Consider the following 8,319-nt stretch of genomic DNA (forward strand, 5'->3'; position numbering starts at 1 on the left):
TACTTGTCACTCTTCCCTCCCCACTCCTTTACAGGCTTTTAGCACATGTTTCTCGAGGAGAAACTTGAGGCTGTGCACTGTCTTTGCTCCATGCCATTCAAGATGAATCCTGTCTGCCTCTCTCGGTGTCTCTTGCTGTCAGTGATGGAGGTACTGATACGGTCAAGTCTCCGTTTGTTGTCAGGTGTTTTTCATTCACTCAAATCCCATGAGAATCTCCTCAAAGAGGAATGTCTTTGGGGATTTGGGTCAAATCTTTGGCACCAAAAGATCCTGGGCACACGGGATCTTACCTGAGGTGAGCACTCCATTTGTAGCTAAGAAGACATTTGGAAATTGTAACTTAAAAGTGCGTCTTAATTTTATTGAGGCTAGACCAGGCTGGAGGAAATGTCCAGTGATAAGGACATCTGTGACACTCAGATGTTTGGGGTTGAGGCCCCTGGGAGGGGTGGCTTTTTTATACAGGGCATCTCAGGACAGCAGTGACAATGTTGTTGACTCCTGGACTGTGGGCCTCCATGTTGTGTTGGAGAAATGAGTTCTTTTACCAGTCAAAGTTCTTTTGTACCAACCATGGCCCATCATCAACATTTGGTTCTAGCGGCCTGCGGTTCTGCTTGTCCATTTCCACATGGTATTTATGTTGCCACCGGCTACTCTAGTAAGCTCACCATGGATATGAATGCACGTAGTGGGGGTGATGGGTGATGGTGTTGTGGCACAAGTTTGCCCTTGGCAGCTTGAGTTCTGAGCTGCTTTCTTATCCTGTCTTCACTCCTTATTCTCTTCTGTTTCCGACCCTACCCTCTCCAGGTAGAGGAGCTTTCGATCTGGTTTCTGTTCTTTCCCCTGGGCTAAATGCTTAGCCCGTTTTCCTGACCATGACCTCGCCCCCTCTTGATAATGACTCTGACCACCCATCCTTATCTCTGACGCCTTTAGCTTCCTTGCATGCACACCTTCACCTCAACCAGCCAGGGGACCCTCCTGATCCAAGGGAGGTGTTCTCACGAGACCCGACTGTGCTCAGGTCTGGTGAGGGTTAACTGGCTCCTTCTGATCTCTCTTGTGTCCAAACAGTGTTCTCGTCCAGGAGCCTGTAACTCCAGCTTTCTTTATTCCATCTCAGATACCCCCGTGCATCCTTGCTTTGCACATACGCCCATTGTCTGCGCTCCTGGTGTCCCGAACATCTGTTCCACGGAACCTACCACACTGTTTTCTAGTTGTGTGTCTTTACCCCAGATGTAAGCTGTGTAATAGTAACAGCTCTCACTCAGCAAATGTTCTTACTGGACTGTGATGGCTGATTTTATGTGTCCACTTGACTGGGCCTTGGTACCCAGGTATTTGATCAAACACGGCTGGATGTTGCTGTGAAGGTACTTTTTAAAAAATTTTTTTTTCAACGTTTATTTATTTTTGGGACAGAGAGAGACAGAGCATGAACGGGGGAGGGGCAGAGAGAGAGGGAGACACAGAATCGGAAACAGGCTCCAGGCTCTGAGCCGTCAGCCCAGAGCCTGCCGCGGGGCTCGAAATCACGGACCGCGAGATCATGACCTGGCTGAAGTCGGACACCTAACCGACTGCGCCACCCAGGGGCCCCTAAGCCCTAAAGGTACTTTTTAGATGAGAGGAACATTTAAATCAGGAGGCCTTGCGTAAAGCAAGCGATGTTCCATGACTTCCATAATGCAGGTGGGCCTCATACAGTCAGGCTCCAGAGAAGGCCTGTCAGCCTACCCTGCAGATTTTGGACTTAGCAGCTCCCATAATTCTGTGAGCCAATTCCTTGAAATAAAACGTTTGCTCCCCCCAGCCCACACCCTATTACTTATGTTTCTTTGGGGGATGCTGACTGAAGGCGGATATATATTATCTCATTTAATACTCACGGCAGCCTTTTTAGGTGGGTGTTATTATTCCCATTTGAAAAGTGGATAAAGAGAGTCATGGAAAAGCCAAGGACCTCGCACAAGACCACACAGCCAGTAAGCAGCAGAGATGGGAATCAGACTGGCAGCTTGCTCCGTGCTAAGCCAGTGACCTCACATGACTGCTTCCCTCTGCCTTGGAATCTTCGTGGCTTCTCCAATGCCTGCCACTGAGTAGGAGCCTGGTAAATATGTAAGCAGATGAGTGAAGCCACAGACTTTGCTGTATTTTGTTACCTCTTTCTCTTACAGACAACCAAAAGAATTTGCAGGGACTATGTAGTACCCAGGACTTTGTAGTCTATACAGATCTGTAAAATCTCCATCTCCAGATCGTTGTGTCTTCCTCTAGATAAAAATGCGATAAGAAGTCGGTTGGAGAAGTCACGTGTTATCCTTCGGCTGTGATTTGTTAGACAGCATGCTTCATGACTGTCTTTAGGATCTCGGTGAGGATTTTCTAGTGCCTTCCATCCCAGCTGTGGTGGATACGGTGGACTGGCCCCCACCGTCTCTTCCGGCTTCCTTCTGGAACGCACCTTCCAGGACTGCAGCCTAGAAGGCTGAAGACCACATCCCCAGCCTCCCTACAAGCTCTGGCTGTGAACGTGAGTTGGGTTCTCGCCCTCAGAGCCTGCTCACTGAGGCTTGGGAGGCGCGAGGTGCCCGTGCAGAGGGCCCCTCCTGCTGCTGCTTTGGTGTTGCTGCTGTCGGGGAGGGTCACGTGACGGGGTTTGCTGCAGGGGTGTTTTCCGGTGCTTTCCTGGCCTCACAGGGGTGGCGACTTCCCGGTGGTGCTGGCAGCTGGCCCACTGTTCCGTCGTCACTTGTTCTGAAGGTGGGGGACCTCAGTGTGGCAGCCTGTGCCCCTTGCTCGGAGCAAGAGGGGACAGAGCTTCCCGTGGCAAGGTGAGGTGTCCCAGGGCAGACCTTCAGCCCCATCTCCATCTGCGGCAGAGGTGGGGGCTCCCATAGGGGCCAGTTGGGCATCTCGTTGTGAGCCTTATTCCTGATGGCCCAGCTCCACCTTCCAACCCTTCTGACGACTTTACAGGAACCTAGTTCCCTGTATGAAGTCGTGTTCTGCTTAAAATAGCTCGAGTGGTTTCTGTTGCCTGTAAATGAGTGTTGCCTGATGTGGCAGCCTTAGCGGCTCTAGAAATGTGTCGTTGGGCCGTTTATTGGCTCATTAGCGGGTTTTCCACTTTTAGCTTCAACGTGCAGCCGAAGCCTGTGTGGTTACCTGCCACGTTCATTGGAAAGAGGTGGGAACGGAAGGGAGTCCATGAAGAGAACTTTTACCAGAGTGACCTGAAGCTGAATGACCTTATCAGAGAGAAGACTGTCCCGTGTCCCTTCTGGGGGCATTTTCTCTGGCTCTTACTGCCATTGATTCCATCTGTATTGAAGTCTTCTCTTCCCTTTATTGCTCCCCTTTTTTAACGTTTATTTTATTATTTTTGAGCAGGGGGGTGGGGAAGAATGCAAGAGGGAGAGGGGCAGAGAGAGCGAGAGAGAGGGGGACAGAGGATCCCAAACAGGCTCCCTGAAAGCAGCCAGCCTGCTGTGGCGCTCGAACTCACAAACCTCAAGATCATGCGCTCAACCGACTGAGCCACCCGGGTGCCCCTCTATTGCCCCTTTTAATCCCTGAATGTCCACGTTTTCTTTTAAGCGAGTTAATCGGGAGCTCACTGCTACATAAATATTTCTACATAAACCCGCCATTGCTTACTTCTGGGTACAGAAAAATTATCCCAATGCCCAAATCATGTATTTCTGTCTTGTGCCATTTCATCCCAGGCCAGTGTACATGGTGTTTTGCCAATTTTACTCTGGTCACTTGTCAATTAAAGAAGTAGAACAATTATTTTGGGATTAAAAAATCATGTCCTAAAGTTATACTCAGAACTGTGGAATTTTAGCTCCTGTAGGGACCTTGGTCATCATGTGGAGTCTCTCTCTTTTCACTTTGAAGATGAATAAACTGAGGGCCAGAGAGATGTATAGGGAAGTTCTCCCCATGCTCACAGGCTAACTGTTGGCAGAACTGGGCTCAGAACATGGGGTTACAGTGTTGGGGAGTGTTCGGCCCACCACATCGTGTGGCTGGACTCATAAACAAGGCTTTGGTTTAAACTGTTTATTGTGTATCTGAGCATGGGCACATAGCAAGGGAAAGATGCCCCCCAATATTTTGTTTTATTACCTGTTTTTGCTACATGTCCACGTGTTAATTGAGATACCTTTCTAATCATAGGAAGTGGCTTTCGGGGGCTCTTTTTAAGCAGGACTGCTACAACGCTAAACTCAAATTTAGTACATAAACATTTGCTAAATATTTAAAATAAATGCTTAATTTTTAACCATCGAGTTTTTGGCTATTAATTATCATCATTATTTATTTAAAGAGCAATGGCGGCATCTAGGTTCGTTTAAGGGAAATCAAATGTCATTATTAATAACAGGTCAAGGGCAAGTTGGCTCCATTTTCTCTGATTACATGCTGAATGTGCCAGAAGGTATGTAGAGCTGTGTTATCCAGAGAAAGTAGCATTTCAAGGGGGTGACCGCTGAACCCATAGCAAGCCATCCATGGTCCAGTTGACTTTGTTGAATTTTTAGAAGATGAGAATTTAATGAATTCCAGATGGGGAGATTATTAGTTCTTAAATGTTTTAAATCTTCTTTAGAGAGTTGTAAAGCCACACTCTCAGGGTTCTTCGGAGAACCAGAACCAATAATAGGAGATTATCTATCTATCTATCTATCTATCTATCTATCTATCTGAAGAGGTTTATTATAAGAAATTGGCTCCTGAGATTATGGAGGCTGATGAGTTCCTAGATCTGCAGCCAGCAAGCTGGGGTCCCAGGAGACCTGTGGTGTGGTCCTAGTCTGGCATGTTTGAGACCCAAAGGGAGAGTATATTTTAGACTGATATCTTAGCTTGAAAGTAGTCAAGCAGGAAAAGTTTCCCTTCCTTGAGGAGGGTCAGCCTTTTTGTTCTCTTCAGGCCTTCCACTGATTGGATGAGACCCCTTCACAGTAAGAAGGGCAATCTTCTTTAGTCAGTCCTACCATATCAAATGTTAATTTCATTCAGTAACATCCTCACAGACACATCCAGAATGATGTTTGACCCAATGTCTGGATACCCTGCAGCTCATTCAAGCTGACACATGGAATTAACCATCGTAAGCGCCATATACAATTGAGAGTTCAGTAAAGGCTTTCTGAGAAAGCTGAATTTCCCAATGTTGAAATGTTTGGGCAGGCAGGAGAATGTTAGGATGGAGTGTCAGAATCCCACCTGCTAATAAGAATGATGGTCTTGGCTTTCTGCTTCTTTCCACTGATGGATACATATGCCAATTCCATGTGTTACATGAAGTCCTGGGTAAGGTTCAGGGGACGGCAGAGGACAGGGCCCTGCTCCCAAAAAGTTTTTAGTCCTCTGGGGTGGCAAGACTAATACACATGACCCAGACAAAGAGCAATTAACAAGTGGCAGCGAAGGTGCTTTGAGAAGGGAGAGAGGCCAGCGTGGTTCTCAGATCTCATGCTTCAATGTCTGGGGACATTAGTGATTGTCACAAGTGGGTAGGGGTGCTACGGCTGTTTAAGGATGCTGTTAGACATCCTACAATGCACAGCAAAGCCCTCCGTAACAAAGAATTGTCTGGCTTACGATATCAACAGCACCAAGTTGGAGAAACCCTGGTGTAGGCTGGAGCACCAAGGTTGGGCTTTATGGAGCGAGTGAGATTTAATTTACTTTTCGATTCATTCATTCTCATAATCGTTGAATGTTTGTCTAGTGCCTACCATTCTCCGATGTCTGTTTTGTCTTGAGGCTGTGGGAGGGAACCATCAGAGTAGTTCTATGGACATGGGTCTTACAGGTTCATGGGAAAAAGGAAAATTTAGAAAAAAAATCAAAATAAAGTGCAATGATTATGTGGGTGGGTGCAGGGTGCCAAGAGGACACATCTTCGTCTTCCTTAGAAGGTCAGGAAAATCCTGCCAAAGGGAAATAGGCTTTAAAACACAACTTGGAGGGGCGCCTGGGTGGCTCAGTCGGTTAAGCGTCCGACTTCAGCCCAGGTCATGATCTCCCGGTTCGTGAGTTGGAGCCCCGCGTCGGGCTCTGTGCTGACAGCTCGGAGCCTGGAGCCTGCTTCGGATTCTGTGTCTCCCTCTCTCTCTGCCCCTCCCCAGCTCATGCTTGCACTCTGTCTCTGTCAAAAATAAATAAACTTAATAAAAAAAATTAAAAAAAATACAACTTGGAGGGAGCTGGCCACACAAATGAGATGGGAGTGGGTATGGAGGGCAGGGAGAGGGGCACTGTTTGAAGCCCACAGAGCAACTTACGTACAAGCTGGGAGGTGAGGGAGAGGGTGGTACGTACAAAGAGAAGAACAGAGAAGTGAGGCTCGAGAGGAGGCAGAGCCTACGTCTGGGGGCACCTTGAGTCAGGCCAAGAATTCGGGTTTCGTCCTAGAGACAGTAGAAAATATTTGTCTTTTAAAGTTTTAAGGCAGCGGGGTGCCAGGATCAGATTTCAGTTCTGGAAACTTCACTCTCCACTGCAGTGCGGAGATGAGAGGAGAGGAGGGCAAGGGCGCCATCAAGGCTGGTGCGGAGCAAGACAGGGTGTGGGCTCATAGGGTAGGCATGGCAAAAGCAGACGGACTTGACGGCTGCTGAGGAGGGAAGAGAAAGGGCACTTAGTAGAAAGTGAGAGAAGGGAATCGCGGAAGGCATCGACATGTTTGGTTGGGACAAGTGGGTGTTTTGGGGTGCCATTTCTAGGGTGCGGCGGGAAGGGTGCACACTCCTTTGGTAGTAGTTGGAATCATGTGAGCTCCAACGTGGAATGATACTGAGTTCAGTTTTGGATACACGGAGCTTGAGGTTTTAGAGAGGTATTCCATTAGATGTGCCAGTTAGTTCTGAGAGCTCTGGGCCGGAGATAATCATCTGAGAATCGTATGGTTGTTGAGACTGTAGAGTGAGAACAGGAGAAAAGCGCTCTTAGAAATGGCAACATTTAGGGGCGCCTGGTGGCTCAGTCGGTTGAGCATCCAGCTGTATCGGTTTCGGCTCAGGTCATGATCTCCCAGTTGGTGGGTTTGAGCCCCGTGTCGGGCTTTGTGCTGACAGCTCAGAGCCTGGAACCTGCTTCGGATTCTGTGTCTCCCTCTCTCTCTGCCCCTTCCCTGCTCGTTCTCTCTTTCTCTCTCAAAATAAACTTAAAAAAAAAAAAAAAAGAAATGGCAACATTTAAGGACAGGTGGAAGGTGAGGCGCTTGCAAAGGCTTCTGAAGGGGGACCAGAAGAGTGGAAGCAAAACCAGAGGAGGGTGCTGTTGGGGAGACCAGGGGCGACTGATCTGGGGGCGGAGAAAGGAATGCTCTGTGCTCTCCCACGGCCGACTCTTGCTGCCAGGGGTGAGTTCACGATGTTCAACAACCGCCACAGCACGGGTGCTCACCCACCGGCCAGAATGACCGTGGGATGGATGAAAGCTTTCTGATTGATAGCCCACCCGGCTGTAGCTCTGGTGGGCATATCTCCCAAATAAAGAGGTAGGACAGCTTGCTGGGACATTCAGTCTGGGCGGGAAGAAAGAGGAAAATCTGGGACATGTCGTTGTTAAGGGGTGACCCACGCCTGGAGGGATGATGGTTCATCGAGTCGTTTGGGATCGTGCCTGAAGCCGAGTAGAAGCCGCTGTCAAGGTCACTCGAAGGTGACCTCGGTGAGGGTTTTCACACCTCCCCCACACCTCTGACGTGCAGATGTTTATACCTGTAACCTAATTTGGGGCACTTCTGCAGAAAATTATTAGCGAGAGGGAATAAAATGCGTTGAAAAGATAAAACTTTCTATACATTTTAGATAGTGTGTAAGTCTCACCTAGCAAGACACTTCCATTAGCACAAAAAAAAAAAAAAAAGGCCTCTTTCAACAAGATGACTGTCACAAAGAAAAAAATGTAGACAGTCAAATGATTTATTTCCCCATCCGTATTGCGTTTATTCACGGGGAGATTCACCTTGTGAACTAGTAATTTTCTGGGCTAAGAAAAAGAAGCAGGGCTGCTTTCTTTTTAGGGAATGCCGATTTTTTCTTTTTTCTTTTTTTTATGGTGGGTTTCTTTTGGCCTAAAAAAATCACCTAAGTCTGTGGCTTTGATATCAGGGAAAAGGCTTCCTTCAACTGCTTTAACCTTTTTCAAAAAGCGACCTGTTGGGATAAATGTTCTCGTGCTGAGAATCAAGGTTTTATCCGATATCTGAAGTTAGGCGGGCAGAGCGGGATGGCAGGCCACTTTCTTGAGGTGGTTTAAGAGAAATTCAGGATCGCAGAT

This window comes from Prionailurus bengalensis, chromosome A1 (assembly GCF_016509475.1).
Source record: "Prionailurus bengalensis isolate Pbe53 chromosome A1, Fcat_Pben_1.1_paternal_pri, whole genome shotgun sequence".
In the NCBI taxonomy this organism is placed as follows: Eukaryota; Metazoa; Chordata; class Mammalia; order Carnivora; family Felidae; genus Prionailurus; species Prionailurus bengalensis.